This window comes from Ursus maritimus, unplaced genomic scaffold, assembly GCF_017311325.1.
Source record: "Ursus maritimus isolate PB19 unplaced genomic scaffold, ASM1731132v1 scaffold_12, whole genome shotgun sequence".
Lineage (NCBI taxonomy): Eukaryota > Metazoa > Chordata > Mammalia > Carnivora > Ursidae > Ursus > Ursus maritimus.
The window spans coordinates 20,574,164-20,593,050 of NW_024423564.1; the positions used below are offsets into that span (position 1 = coordinate 20,574,164).

Sequence of the window (18,887 nt, forward strand, 5' to 3'; positions counted from 1 at the left end):
GGTCCCGCAAAAAATCAAAGCATAATGTAAAGCTATGTTACATACAGCAGTATGGTGCTGGTATAGGAAGAGGAAGCTGGAACTCTGGGTCAGAACAGAAAGTCCAGAAAAGGACTCAAATTAATATAAGAATACCAAACATGATGAAAAAGGCATTTGAAATCAGTGACTCAAAACCAATTTATCATTTAGATACTGTGGTGACTGATGGCCAGTTGGAAAAAAAAACTGAAGCTGATGCCTACCTAATTTTTTAAACCAACTATAAATGGATCAAAAAAAAATTATACATTATTGTAAAAAACATGTAACATAAAATTTACCATTTTAAAGTATATAATTCATAATGTATAACCATCTAGTTCCAGAACATTTTTATCACCCAAAAAGGAAACTCTGTACCCATTAAGCAGTCATTCCCCTCCCTCCAGCCCCTGACAATCACTAATCTGCTTTCTGAGCCTATGGATTTGCCTGTTCTGTACATTTCTTTGGGGGTGTGTGTGTTATCTTTTCATCTTTTTAAAAATTTAAAATCAATTACTTAACATATAATGTATTATTAGTTTCAAAGGTAGAGTTCAGTGATACATCAGACTTATATAATACCCAGTACTCATTGCATCATGTGTCCTCCTTAATGTCCATCATCCAGTTACCCCATCCCCCCACCTCCCTCGCCTCCAGCAACCCTTGGTTTGTTTCCTATAGTTACGAGCCTCTTATGGTTTGTCTCCATCTCTGATTTCATCTTGTTTTATTTTTTCCTCTCTTCCCCTATGATCCTCTGTTTCATTTCTTAAATTCCACATGAGTAAGATCATATGACAACTGTCTTTCTATGATTGACTTACTTCACTCAGCATAATACCCTCCAGTTCCATCAACATAGATATACATGGTAAGATTCCATCCTTTTGATGGCTGAGTAATATTCCATTGAATATATATATATATATATATATATATATGTGTGTGTGTGTGTGTGTATACCACATCTTCTTTACCCATTCATCTGTCAATAGACGTCTTGGCTCTTTCCATAGTTTGGCTATTGTGGACATTGCTGCTATAAACATTGGGGTGCAGATGTCCCTTTGGATCACTATATTTGTGTCTTTGGGGTAAATACCCAGTAGTGCAATTGCTGGGTCATAGGGTAGTTCTATTTTCAACTTTTTGAGGAACCTCCATACTGGTTTCCAGAGTGGCTGCACCAGCTTGTATTCCCACCAACAGTGTAGGAGGGTTCCCCTTTCTCTGCATCCCTGCCAACATCTGTGTTCTTGCCTTGCTAATTTTAGCCATTCTGACAGGTGTGAGGTGGTATCTCATTGTGGTTTTGATTTATATTTCCTTGATGCTGAGTGATGTTGAGCACTTCTTCGGGTGTCTGTTGGCCATCTGGATGTCTTCTTTGCAGAAATGTCTGTTCATGTCTTCTCCCCATGTCTTGATCGGATTATTTGTTCTTTGGGTATTGAGTTTGATAAGTTCTTTATAGATTTGGATACTAGCCCTTTATCTGATATGTCATTTGCAAATATCTTCTCCCATTCTGTCAGTTGTCTTTTGGTTTTGCTGACTGTTTCCTTTTGCTGTGCAAAAGCTTTATATCTTGATAAAGTCCCAATAGTTCATCTTTGCCTTTCTTTCCCTTGCCTTTGGAGACATGTCTCCAAGAAGTTGCTGTGGGCAAGGTCGAAGAGGTTGCTGCCTGTGTTCTCCTCTTGGGTTTTGATGGATTCGTGTCTCACATTTAGGTCTTTCATTCATTTTGACTCTATTTTTGTGTATGGTGTGAGGAAATGGTCGTTTCATTCCCCTGCATGTGGCTGTCCAATTTTCCCAAAACCATTTTTTGAAGAGTCTGTCTTTTTTCCATTGGATGTCCTTTCCTGCTTTGTTGAAGATTAGTTACCATAGAGTTGAGAGTCCATTTCTGGGTTCTCTGTTCTGTTCCATTGATCTACATGTCTGTTTTTGTGCCAGTACCATACTATCGTGATAATTACAGCTTTGTAATAGAGCTTGAAGTCTGGGATTGTGATGCCACCAGCTTTGGTTTTCTTTTTCAACGTCCTTTTGGCTATTCAGGGTCTTTCCTGGTTTTATACAAATTTTAGGATTATTTGTTCCAGCTCTGTGAAAAAAGTTGATGGTATTTTGATAAGGGTTGCATTGAATGTATACATTGTTCTAGATAGCATAGACATTTTAACAATATTTGTTTTTCCCATCCATGAGCATGGAACATTTTTCCATTACTGTGTCTTCCTCAATTTCTTTCATGAGTGTTCTATAGTTTTCTGAGTACAGCTCGTTTGCCTCTTTAGTTAGGTTTATTCCTAGGTATCTTATGGTTTGGGTGTAATTGTAAATGGGATCAACTCTTTAATTTGTCTTTCTTCTGTCTCATTGTTAGTGTATAGAAATGCAACTGATTTCTGTGTATTGATTTTACATCCTGCCATTTTGCTAAATTCCTGTATGAGTTCTAGAGATTTTGGGGGGGGGGTCTTTTAGGTTTTCCACATAGAGTATCATGTCATCTGAGAAGAGTGAGAGTTTGACTTCTTTGCTGATTCAAATGCCTTTTATTTCTTTTCATTGTCTGATTGCTAAGGCTAGGACTTCTAGTACTATATTGAACAGTAGTGGTAAGAGTGGACATCCCTGCCATGTTTCTGACCTTAGGGAAAAAGCTCTCAGTTTTTCCCCATTGAGAATTACACTTGCAGTGGGCTTTTCTATATGGCTTTTATGATATTGAGGTATGTTCCCTCTCTCCCTACACTATGAAGAGTTGTAATCAAGAAAGGATGTTGTACTTTGTGAAATGCTTTTTCTGCATCAGTTGAGAGGATCATATTGTTCTTGTCCTTTCTTTTATTAATGAATTGATAAAAGATAATTTTAAAAAGATAGTAAAACTTAATGTATCAGTGTATCACATTGATTGATTTGCAGATGTTGAACCACGCTTGCAGCTCAGGAATAAATCCCACTTGGTCGTGGTGAATAATCTTTTCAATGTACTTTTGGATCTTATTGGCTAGGATCTTGTGAGAATTTTTGCAACCATGTTCATCAGGGATATTAGTCTGTAATTCTCCTTTTTGGTGGGGTCTTTGTCTGGTTTTGGGATCAAGGTAATGCTGGTCTCATAGAAAGAATTTGGAAGTTTTCCTTCCATTACTATTTTTTGAAACAGCTTCAGAAGAATAGGTATTAATTCTTCTTTAAATGTTTGGTAGAATTCCCCTGGGAAGCCATCCAGCCCTGGACTCTTGTTTTTTGGGAGATTTTTTTATTACTGCTTCAATTTCCTTACTGGTTATGGGTCTGTTCAGGTTTTCTGCTTCTTCCTGTTTCAGTTTTGGTAGTTTATACCTCTCTAGGAATGCATTCATTTCTTCCAGATTGCCTAATTTTTGGCATATAGTTCCTCGCAATACGTTCTTAAAATTGTTTGTATTTCTTCAGTATTAGTTATGATCTCTCCTCTTTCATTTATTATTTTATTTATTTGGGTCCTCTTTTTTTTTGATAAGTCTGGCCAGGGGTTTATCAATCTTATTAATTCTTTCAAAGAACAAGCTCCTAGTTTCATTGATCTGTTCGACTGTTCTTTTGGTTTCTATTTCATTGATTTCTGCTCTAATCTTTATTAACGCTCTTCTTCTTCTGGGTTTAGGCTTTATTTGCTGTTATTTCTCCAGCTCCTTTATTATTTTTTTTAAAGATTTTTTTTTTAAATTTATTTATTTGACAGAGATAGACAGCCAGCGAGAGAGGGAACACAAGCAGGGGGAGTGGGAGAGGAAGAAGCAGGCTCCCAGCGGAGGAGCCCAATGTGGGACTCGATCCCAGAATGCCGGGATCACACCCTGAGCCGAAGGCAGACACCTAATGACTGCACTACCCAGGCACCCCACTTCAGCTCCTTTAGGTGTAAAGTTAGGTTGTCAATTTGAGATCTTTCTTATTTCTTGAGAAAGTCTTGTACTGCTATATACTTTTCTCTTAGGACTGTTTCAGCTGCATCCTAAAGATTTTGAACAGTTGTGTTTTCATTTTCATTTGTTTCCATGATTTTTAAAAATTCTTCTTTAATTTCTTTAATTTCCTGGTCAACCCATTCATTCTTTAGTAGGATGCTCTTCAGCCTCCATGTATTTGAGTTCTTTCCAAATTTCCTCTTGTGATTGAGTTCAACTTCCAAAGCATTGTCGTCTGAATATATTCAGGGAATGATCCTATTCTTTTGATATCAGTTAAGACCTGATTTGTGACCCAGTATGTGATTTATTCTGGAGAATGTTCCATGTGGACTAGAGAAGAATGTATATTCTGTTGCTGTAGGATGGAATGTTCTGAATATATCTGTGAAGTCCATCTGGTCCAGTGTGTCATTCAAAGCCCTTATTTCCTTGTTGATCTTCTGCTTAGATGATCTGTCCATTGCAGCGAGGGGGTGTTAAAGTCCCTTACTATTATTGCATATTATTAATGTGTTTCTTTAATTTTGTTATTAATTAGCTTATAAAATTGGTTGCTCCCATGTGAGGGGCAGAAATATTTACAATTGTCAGATCTTCTTGTTGGATAGACCATTTAGTTATGATACAGAGACCTTCCTCTTCTTTTACTACAGTCTTTGGTTTAAAATCTCTCTGAGGATTGCTACCCCAGCTTTCTTTTGATGTCCATTAGCATGATAAATTATTTTCCACCCCCTCACTTTAAATCTGGATGTGTCTTTGGGTCTAAAATGAGTCTCTTTTAGGGGTGCCTGGGTGGCACAGCGGGTAAGCGTCTGCCTTTGGCTCAGGGCGTGATCCCGATGTTATGGGATCGAGCCCCACATCAGGCTCCTCTGCTAGGAGCCTGCTTCTTCCTCTCCCACTCCCCCTGCTTGTGTTCCCTCTCTCGCTGGCTGTCTCTATCTCTATCAAATAAATAAATAAAATCTTTAAAAAATAAAAAATAAATAAAATGAGTCTCTTTTAGACAGCATATTGATGGGTCTTGCTTTTTTATTCAATATGATACCCTGTGTCTTTTGATTGGGGCATTTAGTCCATTTACATTCAGAGTAACTATTGAAAGATATGAATTTAATGGCATTGTATTACCTGTAAAGTCACTGTTTCTGTATATTGTCTCTGTTCCTTTCTGGTCTATGTTACTTTTGGGCTCTCTTCACTTAAAGGATCCCCTTTAATATTTCTTGTAGGGCTGGTTTGGTGATCACAAATTCTTTTAGTTTCTGTTTGTCCTGGAAGTTTTTATCTCTCCTGTTATTGTGAATGACATCCTTGCTGGATAAAGTATTCTTGGCTGTATATTTTTCTCATTTAACACCCTGATTATATCACATCAGTCCTTACTGGCCTGCCAGGTCTCTGAGGATAGGTCTTCTGCCAGTCTAATGTTTCTACTCTTGTAGGTTACAGATGTCTTGTCCCAAGCTGCTTTCAGGATTTTCTCTTTGTCTCTGAGATTTTCAAGTGTCACTATTATATGTCTAGGTGTTGACCTATTTTTATTGATTTTGAGGGGGGTTCTCTGTGCCTCCTGGACTTGAATGCCTATTTCCTTCTCCAGATTAGGGAAGTTCTCTGCTATAATTTGCTCCAATATACCTTCTGCCTCTCCATCTCTCTCTCTCTCTTCCTCCTCTTCTTCTGGGATCCCAATTATTCTAATATTGTTTTGCTTTATGGTATCACTTATCTCTCAAATTCTCCCCTCATGATCCAGTAGTTGTTTATCTCTCTTTTTCTCAGCTTCCTTATTCTCCATCATTTTGTCTTCTATATCACCAATTCTCTCTTCTGCCTCATTTATTAAAAAGTTGTGAGAATAAAAATAATTCAAAGAATATTCATACACTATTCATCCAGATTCACTTATTGTTAACATTTTACCCCATTTGTTATGAAACCAGATTATGAACCTAGGTTTTTCCATTCCTCAGTTCACTATAACAACAACAAAAAAATAGTCTAAGGAACACAGTCCATGATGATGATGATGATGATGATGATGATGATGATGATATTGATGACACCAGTGATTGCCACTGGGCAGTCAATATCATGTGTCAAGTGTTGTGCTAGATGCTTTACATAGTTTTATGTAATTTGATCCTCACAGCAATCCTTTAAGGGTTTCTAAATGAGTAAGATGAGGTTAAGAGAATGTAAGTACCTTGCCCAAAGTCACAATGGTAATAAGTGGCAGAGCCAGAATTAAAGGGGAGGATACTCAGACTCTAAAGCCATGTTCTTTTCCCTATAACAGCTGAATTACCTCTCAATAAAATAGAAATAGAAGGAAATGTCAATAAAATACATACCTTGAAAGAAAAGTTGATTTCTAATGGTAAGAAGTTTAGTGTATCCAGATGAATAACGTATAATTCAAATGTAAGAAGCACGACTCGTCTTGTTCATATAATTGTGCCAAAAATCTCCATGTTTGTACTTGAGCTTCACAGCAACGCTGTCCAGTAGTTTGTCTTCCAGGCCAATGTATCAAATAAAGATCTAAAAGCAATATAAAATCACTTTTGCATCATTAAAGGGCTTTCAACTGGCAAAAAAAAAAAAAAAAAAATTATCCTACCCTGCATGCATATGAGAAGATTACATATTTGCACTCCACATTCCTCTGTAAAAGCTAATCTAAGCTTCATTACTGTCAAGCTTGTGAACATTTACATAAATGATAGGTTTGTTATCACTTATTACTGGATTCAGCAGATTACTTGCAAAATGTGCAAAGACACGATTAAAAAATCTTTGATCTTTTAATCAAAAGAGTAAGATTTAATTCATTTTGGCAAGTGTGATACATATACTTTATTATAATACTATTTTGCATTTGAGATTACCACACTACAATAATTACTCTTCATTAACGAAGGTCTGTTGCTATGTAATTTCACTGTGGCTCTAGGCAATAAGATCCTTTCTAGAGAATTAGTTAAATTTGCTGTGAAGTTATTTTATAAAACAATCATATTCCTTATAAAATATAAATTTTACCATCATGGTATTTGATTCTGTAAAGCTCAAAGACAGAAATATCACTGAGAACTATGTAGATGGGAAGAGTGAACAATCCTCAAACGGAATAAGAAGTAAGATTCAAATTCAAAAGCCTAGTATATTTCTGTCAGTATTGATTTTGTGAAGCCAAAAAAGAAAAAAAATGCGCACATCTAATTGCTGCCCTCCACTAACAATGGAGATAGATGTAGACATAAGTAATTATAACACAAGAAGGATGCACATTAATGTAAGGAAAAAAGAAGTGGCATGCTAATTATTCCTAGAAGGATCCTGGAAGACTTCATGGAAATGGTATAGGAATTCATCTTTGAAGAATGGGTAGGATTAGGAAATAGTGGAGGAAAGGAGAGAGGTAAGTAAGATGTAAAAGGCAGAGTCTGAATGCCAGTCTAAATGTGAATCTATATTCTCAATAAATAGAAAGTACAGGGATTTGAGCTCAAAAGTAATATGATCAGAGCTAAGAGGAATACTCTGAGGGTACCGTGAAAGGGACGGAAGATTAGGAGAAAATTATGGGCCACACAAAGTTATTTCAGTGATTGACCAATTGCCCAGAGAGTTGTCACAGGCTTCTCCGGGCAGCTACCATGTTTTTCATAACTATGTTCTCCAAACTACACGTATTTAGCAAGTATGCTGCTGAGTGCATAGATGCAAGGGAATGAGTTCTTGTCTATGGCTATGGTGGTGGGAATGAAGTGAAAGAGACACTAAAATTGAGGAGGTGGCATTGCAAAGAGATGTCAGCTGGTTAGACGTAGATGCTCAGGGAGACAGAGGAATAAAGTCATCACTCAGCTTCCCCCAGTAAAACTTTACTGAGCACTTATCATGTGCCAGAAGTGTGGGAGATGTTAACTATACAAATATGAATTAATGTCTGGTCTTTACTATCAAAGAAATAGGGATAAAAGTTAAGGAAATAGATAATAATATAGATAAATAATATAATATGCAATAATACATGTGTATATACATATACATGCAATAATGCGTGTGGAAAGTTCACAAATAATAAAGAAAGAAGGAATCTATTTTGTCTAGGGAAAGTGAGGGAAGACTCCATTGAGCAAAAGATGGTACAGTAGGACTTTGAAGAATAAATAGGAGTTTTCAAGGAAAGCAGGTGCAGCGGGCCATCTTACAGGGAGGAATTAACATTTGAAAGTATGTGGAGCTCTTAGAAACCTTTGTGTGTGTGTGTGTGTGTGTGTGTGTGTGTGTGTGTGTATGTGTGAGTCTTTTGGGACTACAAAAGCATAAATTGCAAGAGAGAAGAACTGGGAGTTAAAAGGAAATGAGAATGAGGACAGAGAGATAAGTAGGTGATAAAAAGGCTCTGCATTGCAAGCTAAAGAGTATGAACTTTATTCTGTGTGTGGATGGGAGTCAGTGATGGTCTTTAAGCTGCATAGTAACTGGTAGATCTATCTACCCTTTAGGAGAAGCAGGTTCATGAAAGCCTGGCGAATACATGGGTCACACGGGAGGTGAGAGCGGGTGAGGAGAGAATGGTAATAGTAAAAAGACTGTTGCAACAGGTCAGACAAAAGAGAACAAAATCCTACTAAGACAACAATAAAAGAGAAAAACTAGATAGAGTAAACTCAATATATATTCGTTGATAAAATTGCACAAGCTCAGTGACATGGGAGGTGAAACAGCCAAGTCCCAGGTGTTTTGATTGAACTATTCAAGTTGAGAGCTGGGCCACCCAATGAAGATTCCGTCTAGGATAGGCAGATTCTGAAGCATCGTGGCATACCCAGAGGTAAGGTTTCTAATGGACAGTAAAATTTACGTCCACAACTTGGGAGAAATGTTAGCACTAGCATTCCCATTTCACACGTGAATGAATGGTGACATTATTAATCAAGATATGGAAACAGGCAGGGATACACAACATCCTATAATCTAGAGTACAAATTATAATTTTGGGCTTTTGATGGTTGATTTTGACTAGCTGGTGGGATAACCATGTGAATATGTCCATAAGGAGTATAGAAGTCTGGTACTTCCATGCAATGGAATACTATGCAGCCATTTAAAAGATTAGCTAGTTCCATAAACATCAATGAGGAAAGATATTCATGATTTGTTATTAAGAAAAAATACCAGTTGTAGAACCATATGTAACATGATCCAACTTTTATAACAAAAAATATATATGTAAATACATATATGTGTAAATATATTACTATATTAATATATATGTAAATATAAACACACACACATATATATACAGAATAAATGTATGGGAGAAGGGAAAGACAGCTAATCTTTTACTGGATAGTCTACTGTATTCTTTATACTGTTACATTGGACATTCATTATATTTTTTTAAAGTTCTTTTTAGGGTTAAAAAAACTGTAGGAAAGGGGCGCCTGGGTGGCGCAGTCATTAAGCGTCTGCCTTCGGCTCAGGGCATAATCCCAGAGTCCTGGGACTGAGCCTGGCATCGGGCTTCTGCGCTGGGAGCCTGCTTCTTCCTCTCCCACTCCCCCTGCTTGTGTTCCCTCTCTCGCTGGCTGTCTCTCTCTCTCTCTGTCAAATAAATAAATAAAATCTTTAAAAAAAAAACTGTAGGGGAAAAAACTGTAGAATAAAATAAGTTTTCAAGTTAGAGTATAGAGGGAGGAAAGAAAAGGGCCAAAAGACAGGAACCTGAGAAACGCACAAAGCACAAATACAATTTTAGAGTCAGGGAGGAAGAGGATGGAAAGATAATCTGAGAGTTAAAGTTAGAAGAGGTTGTTGGTGTTAAAGACTTCGAAAAAAGTGGATCGAAAGATGACCTGAGAGCGGCAGATGGGGCTGGGGGATTGGCCAGTTCTGATGAAGCAGTTTTTTGACGTAAGGGTCGGATTGCATTTGGTAAAGCATGAGATTAAACAGGGGATGTGAAGAAGCAGCACGGTTAGTTACCAGAGAAAGCGTGTCAGGCAAAGGAAAACTGGAGCATGTTTGAATTCAAAGACTGGGGAACCAGTGTTCTGATAAAGGCTGGAAACACAAAAGGAAGAGGGAGTAACTGAGCTATTTCATCAGATATATTTACATTTCTTTTAAAAAGGAATGAATACTGGGGCTCTTGGAATGCGTGCGCACTCTCTCTCTCACTTTCTCTCTTTCTCAAATAAACAAAATTTTTTAAAAAATGATAAAAAATAAAAATAAAAAAGAATGAATACTGTATGAACTTTTATATTTGATTTCAAAACCAAGTATGCTTTTGTTTACATTTATATGTGACTACAAAGAATCACACCGGGGGCTGTTAGAACTAATTTTTAATTCCCAACTTTGCCATTTTTCAGACAAAAACAGGAACCGGAAAGAAGCGGCTGGGCAGGCTGTCTGTAGTGTGACGCACGCTGCTGGCGCAGAAACCTAGAGTAGATGTTGCCTTGGTTCTCATGAAATGCAGTCTTCTAACGTTGGATCAAACAAACTTAATTGTTCAAAGTGACAGTAAGTGTTACAATAAACCACAACAACTAAATCCGTTGGCAGTAATAGAACTCCACCCAAAGGTTGTTTCGAAAATACACTTTGTGAACGCTGCCTATTGCATGTTTCATAGACCTCTCCGGTATAGGAGTTAGACTATTTTTCTGCAAGCTGTTCATATCTTGACTTCACATACACAGACACACACGAGAACAATGAAAACAGCTCCTTAAACATATATTTGTTTGGGGATTATGCAAGACAAATTTTAGTCTTCAGACAGTTTCCTTCCTTCAGAAACTTATCAACATTGGCATATGGTTAGAAAAGGCATGCTAATTTTAAATTTTAAATGCTGACAGCCTGAAAAAGGGAAAATCTGTAAGGTATACCTCTTAGGTGAGATGAGAAAGCAGGAAAGCAAAAAAACTGCATTCTAAATCTAACTATGCATGATTTTAAGATTATCTGTGAAGCTAAGATTATTTACCATTTGGGACGATACATAATGCTGGGAGGAGGTTGACTATACTTCAGACAAAGCTATTCTATCAAATTTTCTCCCCCAAATAAATCAGCCTTCCTAAACTTGAATTAAAATAAAATAAGATAAAAACTAAAATTCCCGATGAACATCTTCTGTGGTAGTGTCACCTGTGGCTGGAGTTTAGAGGGTATAATTGTATAAAGAAATAAGAAAACAAAGAAAGAAAGAAGGTTGGAAAAGTGGGGCAGGTTATGGAAAGCCTTGCATGAAATATTTAGAACATTTTTGGATTCTGTCAGGCACTAGATGTCACCTTAAAATTGCATACCCTCTCCTCTGTTACCGTTAGACCTGTGCACATTTATTTTGACATATTTATTTTTTAAAGTTTTATTTACTTATTTTTAAGTAATCTCCACACCCAATTTAGGGCTCAAACTCATGACCCTGAGATCAAGAGTCACATTCTCGTCCAACTGAGCCAGCCAGACACCCCTTTATTTTGACACATTTGCTCTGTATTTTATAATTATCATTCATAGAACTCTCTCTCCTTCCCAGATTATGAGCAATCTGAAGAGCAGGGAAAATATCTTCGTTCTAAAATCTTTTTATCCCAGAGCCTAGCGTAGTGATCAAACTCAGTAGGTGCCCAAAGAAATAAATGAACAGAAGGATGCGTGCATGAGCGCACATGTGTGGTACGTGTACACAAGGCTATGAAAATTAGGCTTTACGACAAACAGATGTTTCCAGATTAAATTGTCAGGTTTGTACTCTGGACTTTCTCCCATGACTCTACTTTTCTTTTCTTTTTTTTTTCCTTGAAATTAGGCTGATATTCATTGTGGCATTGCCTAAAATATCCCTTTCTATCCTCAGGCCTGACCCCAAAAGCAATGTGGATTATGAGGGTCAACCAACACTGAGGCATGGTCCACGGGTCAAAGGCCAATGCAGGGGTACAGTCACTTGGAATAGCAGAGAGAAAATAGAATAAACTCCACGTAAAGAGATTTACAACAGAATGGAGCCAAATAGTTGTTAGGTTTTTCAGCAAGTCCTGGGCTAGAAATGGAAACTGCCTTAGTTTGTATTCTAGGTAAATGTAATAAGGTAACAAGAATTGCGGATAACAAGAGAGAAGATGGCCCAGCACTTAGGATGTGATGAAGGCTGCTTTCCAAAATTTCTCCCCTGTGGGTACAGCCAGGTAGCTGGGGTTACAGGCATGACAAGGCCAGGATTCCCAGGCACCCTCTCGGCTTGGTATCCAGAGTTTGCTACGGTCTCATCTTCCTCTATGCGTCTCATTCAGTGAAGCATGCCTCACCTGTTACCATTGTGTTCATTTGGTCGGCCCTGGTGTAGCCGGCACTAAACGAACGCACTGAGAACACACAACCGTGAATGAGCCACAGTCACGGCACTCAAGGAGCTCCCAGTTCAAAAGGAAAAATAGACATACGAACAAATCGAGACAGTAGGTAAATAGTCTAGGGGAAAACGTCCAAGTGCTACGGAAGCGCAGGGGAAATGCCCAGGTCCACCTGAGGATGGTGACAGTCGGGATGGCAAAGTCTTCAGGAAAAATTTGAGTTTGGTTTGGGATCTACTGAGCTTGAGTTAGTAGGTCCAAAATTAAACCAATGGACATGGAAAACCATAGTGAGAGGCCAATAGGTAGTTGAAAATATGGTTGGGTCATGGCCCTAATGAAACTTCCCTCTGCTTCTGCCAAGATGGCAGATGCATTCTTGGCTTTTGATTCTGACAAGCCCATGTCACACATGACTTATTCACAAATGATCATTATATATTTCACTCTTCAATGAGAATATGCAACTTTTTTTTTTTTCTTGTTTAATGCCTATGTCAAAATAAGAGTGTTTGGCTAGAGGAAAGGTAAAGTCCCTTCTAACGTTCAGATCTCTGTGTCTGGGTAAAATCTGTGCCTTTAAACAAAATTCTAAAAACAAGAAAAAGTGAAAACACTCATTTCTGCTTTTCCCTGTACAAATGCAAAAGACATTTTTGTTTTTGGCTTCCCAGTATTAGTACCTCCAGTTTCCTTCTGGGGAATTAACTGTGTGTAGGGTTAATGAGAGAATTAAGACTTGTGCAGTGTTGCACGTGAGCTAGGTTAATCAGAGGTTTTCTCCTGGGCAATGCAAGGACAGGGGACAGTGGCAGTATGGTGGTGGCACCTTGTGTAGGCCATCCACTGAGGAAGCAGGGACTGTGGGACTGCATCTGACTTTTTGACTCTAGTGACCTTTTGGTTCCTGCCTGTTTCCAAGCCTTCTGTGTTCAGTGTCCTCTTTGTTCTGTGAGCCTGATGCCCTCTCAATAAATTCTCTTTGCCTCAATTAGCCAATTAGTCTCTACCACTCTTGATAAGAAACCTGGCTGAACATCAGAATAGATTAAGTCATTTGACCAAAAAGAGATACTGGATATTTATTTCCTAATTAAGTCTCTAATTGAAATAAAGTAAAGATTAGTATTAAAGGCTTTGCATGTAGCCCAGAATCAGAAAACTTTAGTGGCCTATCATTAATTCATGACTCAACATTTTCCTTCCTGTCTGTCTAGTTATATGGTCCTTACAGAAAGTTCACCATAGATAGGATTTTTTCTAGTAAAAGTTGACTGTGGAGTAATTTTAGTAATTTTTATTTTTCATTTGGTTTTAAATTATAAAAGACTTATTTTCTGAAGGTAAGTATCTGACTAGGAAAGGGATATTATTCTTACTAATTTGGTAACATTTAATGAGTGGTTATTGCATACAGAGCAATGTGCTAGATGTTGAAAGGGTATGCTCTTTCACCATTTTGTATTTTTAAAAAATATTTTATTTATTTATTTATTTGAGAGAGAGAGAGAGTGCAGGGGTGAGGAGGAGGGAGAGGAGAGGGAGAATCTCAAGTAGCCTCTGTGCTGAGCGCAGAGCCGAACGAGGGGCTCCATCTTATGACCCTGAGAGCACGACCTAAGCTGAAATCAAGAGTGGACACTTAACAACTGAGCCACCCAGGTGCCCTTCACCATTTTGTATTTTAAAGCATTCAGCATACTGATGCTTATATAGTAAGTTCCTTCTATTCTCATGGGTAGGAGCTGAGATGGTGGCCAACAATGAGACCATCTCAGGTACAGTGGCCAGGGAAGGCCTCCCCAAGGTTGGGACTGATACGCTTACACCCAGAGGCTGAGAAGAGGCTGCTGTACAAAGTGTGGAGAAGCATCTCCTGGTTTCATCAGTTACAAATTGTGCCTTTGGGGACCTTGTTTAACCTTTCTGTGTCCTTGTTTCCTCGTCTGTAAAATGTGGAGGATGATAGTACCTATTCCATCCTGCTGTTGTGAAGATTAAATACGGAGGGCGCTTAGAACAGTGCCTGGCACATAGCAAGAGAAAATAAACTCTAGTCATTCTTACTATTCAAAAAGAGGGACCAGAGGTACCTGGGTGGCACAGCGGTTAAGCGCCTGCCTTCGGCTCAGGGCGTGATCCCGGCGTTATGGGATCGAGGCCCACATCAGGCTCCTCCGCTATGAGCCTGCTTCTTCCTCTCCCACTCCCCGTGCTTGTGTTCCCTCTCTCGCTGGCTGTCTCTATCTCTGTCAAATAAATAAATAAAATCTTTAAAAAAAAAAAAAAAAAAAGAGGGACCAGCAGGTGCTAAAGCCTGAGGCAGTTAAGACCTTTGGCAAATGAATTAAACTGAAATAAGATTCTAGTGGCTAGAGCAGAGTGGGTGGAGGCCAGTGGCATGAGATGAGGCTGAAAACAGAGACAGGAGAGATCATGCAGGGCTTTGCAGTTCATAGTACAGAGTTTGGCAGGTTTTGTTGTTGTTGTTGTTTCTGAGTGACATGGGAAGCCACTGAAGAAGTTAAGCAGGAGACTGATGTTACTGGATTTATATTTAAAGATGATCACTTCATCTGCTATGTGGAGAACAGACTGACCAGCCAGGAGGGTGTTGTACTGTAGTAGGGGTGGGAGAGGGTGATGGCCCACACTGAGGGGGAAGGCGTGGAGAAGAAGAGAAGAGAGTGGTTTCAAGATATATTTTGGAGATAGACTTAGCAGTATTCATGAATGAATTGAGTTTGAGAAAACCGAAAAAAAGAGGGAAGATCAGAACAGGGGTGCCACATGCGGTTGTGAGGGATGTTCACTGCATAAGAGCGCCTAGCTGTCAAGGGCATGTGGAGCTGAAATCCAGTATGTATTTAGCTCACAAAGTCCCGTGCCCTGCCACATGCTACATGCATGTGCGAGGGGTGCATTTTTCTGATTTCTACAAAGACTAGAAGCAGTCCTACCCTTTAATTCTGGCTTGGGTAACTAGGTAAATGGTGTTGCCACTGACAGAAATGAGGGCACTAGGATGGAGGTGAGACACATTTTAGAGGAAGAAAGTCAAGGGTTTGGGCCCTGTTAACATCGAGAGGACTCTGAAATACCTACATAGAGATTTCAGATTGGTAGTTGGTTGCCTAATACTGATTTTCTACTCATCGGCCTTGTTTTTTCCAATCATTTATCTGTAGGTGCTTTTGAAGTTTCACTCAACACAAACACTATTTACAAACAATGGCAATTTTATTAATTCCTCTCTAATCCTTACTGACCCTGCCCAGACCTCCAGAACAAGGTTGAATATAAGCGGTGATGGTGGTCATCCTTGCCTTATTCCAGATCTCAGAGATAAAGCTTTTAGTGAATCTCCATTAAGTATAATTGCTAATTGTTTCTTCATAGAGATCCTTATCAGATTAATGACGTTCCTTTCTATCCCCAGTTAGCTAAGATTTTTTTAACCATAAAATAATAAATTTATCAAATGCTTTTTCTGCATCTGTTGAGATAACCATGTTTTCTCTCATAATTTTTCTTTCTTCCTCATAATTATCATTTCCCATGATACCACTGGATTTTGGTAATACAGTTATGTTGGCCTCATGAAACAAGTAGCTCACTTTCTAGTCTTTGGAACAGTTTCTGTTGGGATAGATCCACCTTTTCCTTACATTTTTGATAGCATACATTGGTAAAGTTATCTGGACCTGGGCTTTTCTTTGTGGAAGGGATTTTGAATATGGATTCATTTTCTGTAAGACTTATGACTCCAGATTTTTCTACTTTTCTCTCTTTACTTTTAGTAAATTGTGTTTTCCTAGGAATTTGTTCATTCCATCTAAATTTTCAAGTTTATTGCTGAAGGTGTTTAATAATATTAGTGATAGTCTTTTCTTATCTCTTTAGAAACTCCATTGTTATTTATGTCTTCTTTTTTTCTTGGCCAGTCTAGTCAGAAGCTTATCCTACAGAAACAACTTTGGGGAGTGACTGATAATAGTGCAGGGTTTCCTTCCGGGGTGATGATAGTGTTTTGAAATTAAATACTGGTGATGGTTGTACAACTCTGTGAATTTACTAAAACCCACCAAACTGTACTTGTTAAAAGGATGAATTGTATGTATATGCACTATATATAATAAAGTTACTTAAAAAATATATATATATATATAAACAAAATAACATGACCTGTATAACCTGTACAAATATCAGTGAAGTTTATAATATTAGCCTACATTAAGGCTTCCAGGATTATTGCTTATCTTAGTTTTTGTACACTGTTAGGTTGTTTATAGCACATAGTCGTTGACAAATTAACCATGTGAACAGTATTGCCCAGAAGGTAAGAATCATTAATATATGACTTCTTTAAAATCTTCAAATTTTATGGGTGCCTAGGAAGGCTCAGTCGGTTAAGCAACTGCCTTTGGCGCAGGTCATGATCCCACAATTGAAGGGGGGAGTCTGCTTCTCCCTTTGCCCTCTCCCTCTGCCCTTCCTCCCAATTGTGCTCTCTCTCTAATAAATAAATAAAATCTTTTTTAAAAATCTGCAAATTTTAAATAATAACCATAGTCTCCAGAGAATTCTGGTACATGTTCTGACCATAGAGACCAAACCAACCTAAGGAAAGTAGGTCAGAGAACACAATCCAATTCAAACTTGGCACAAGATGATGTAATGTTTTTTTCTTCACATAATCATGATGTTCTAATCATTCTATGATTCTGACCTTTAAGTCAGTGGGTAGTCTATTATTACTTGTGGCTGCTGAATCCAGAGTCAACATTTTGGAAGCTAAAGAATGCCCATCTTCTTTCAAAATCTTTTGGCTTACTGCAAGCTGAGCCCAGCTAAAAACTTTTGCCAGACTTTAGTTATTTCATGCACATGAACTAAACAACAAACAGAACACAATTAGCAGAGGATGAAAAAATAGAGAATACATTTATTTTCTAATATATTAAAGATGTTAAAATCACATTAAATACATTAAAGCCCTTAAAAAGAAATTACCATGAAGCACATTATAGTCTTAAGAAATTATAAATCAAATTTTCCTATTTCTCAAAGTGTGTTATTCTATTTTCTATAGATAATAGACAAAAATTTTTAATAAAATAGGAAAAATTAAATTTTAGAAATTTAAGTAACGGAATATACTCTATCTACAGGCTACTGATAAGACATATTCCCTGCTTCTAAAAGATATATAACCCATAAATTTAAAAGGAAAAGGAAAGAAAATTGTCTATGGTTCTAACTCAATACCTCTTGCAAAAGTGTGTGTGTGTGTATGTGTGTGTGTGTGTGTGTGTCCTTTTTGTTTTTTGTTTTTGTAAGAATAGAGTGAAGCAGTTTCCTCTCCAAAAAGAGTAATTATTCATTTATATTAGTACTATATAAAGTGTACGTTATTTTTTAAAAAATTGTTAGTTTTTCTAGGGTCTTTATCACCCCTCTATCATGTCCAAATTTTTTTTCTTAACCAGATAATTCCAGAAACAGAAAATACAAAGAGATGTTTAGAGGTACATATTAGAACACTTAAGAAAAATGATTTGAAGTCTTGACTCTTAACTCTAAACTAATATAATTGTCCCTTTACTGAGGAATATATAGTTTCTATATAGTGATTTATTCGGTATAGTAATAAATTCCCTCTGTCTATGAGAATGGGAAGAATTAAGTGCAAATGACTTAGTATGCAGGTGTATATCGAGGAAGGGAAACAAAAATGACAAATACAATTTTAGATTCAGTAATCTGTGTTCCTTAAATAACCTTTGCTGTGAAAGGTTAAAATACTGTGAGAAAATGGAAGTGTGAAAAAATGGTTTATTAAATATTCATTTTTGAACTTCAAGGCATTTATGCCTTCATGTATTCAATGATGCATAAGAAACTTTAAAATCATACCCAAAAGAAAATCCTTATGACTCATAACAGACAAAAAATTTATACATGTTTTATAAAGAATTCCTGCAAAGCAATAAAGAAATATAAATCAATAGAATAATGGCTTTTGGGAATGAACAATTTACCAAAGAAGTACAAATACATAATAAACATATGAAAAGATGTTGAGCTTCATCAGCTAAAACATATAAGTTAAAATAAATAATTTTTTTCTACTCAAATTAGAAAAATGTAAAAGATTGATATCAGCCAACTGCTAGACAGGTGTGGGGTGTGGAGAAATGAGCTCTCTTTTATATTGTTGGTGGAAGTATAAATTTGTATAAACTTTTGGAGGATAATGTAGTTTTCCTATTAAAATCTGAAAATTACATATCCTATTACCTAGTAATACCACTTCTAGGAATTCATCCTATGGACAATGGTTACATGATAATGTAAAAATAAAATAGAGGATGGTCATTACAGTGTTATCAGCAACAGCAGAAATTTAGGAAAAACTTAAATATCTACTGATAAATGAAAAAATAAAGGTATAGACATAAAATCATTGCACCCATTAAAAAAAAGA

The 18,887-nt window shown here is 37.3% G+C and overlaps 1 long non-coding RNA gene across 17 annotated transcripts in view; it reads right to left on the bottom strand.

Moving 5' to 3' along the window:
• Nucleotides 1-18,887, bottom strand: part of LOC103669321 — a 171,944-nt gene that overhangs the window by 79,078 nt on the left and 73,979 nt on the right. For all 17 annotated transcript variants that reach the window (XR_005834089.1, XR_005834084.1, XR_005834085.1 and 14 more), the window contains exon 2: nt 6,365-6,554. This is a non-coding gene — a long non-coding RNA (uncharacterized LOC103669321). The remainder of the gene's footprint in view (nt 1-6,364; nt 6,555-18,887) is intronic.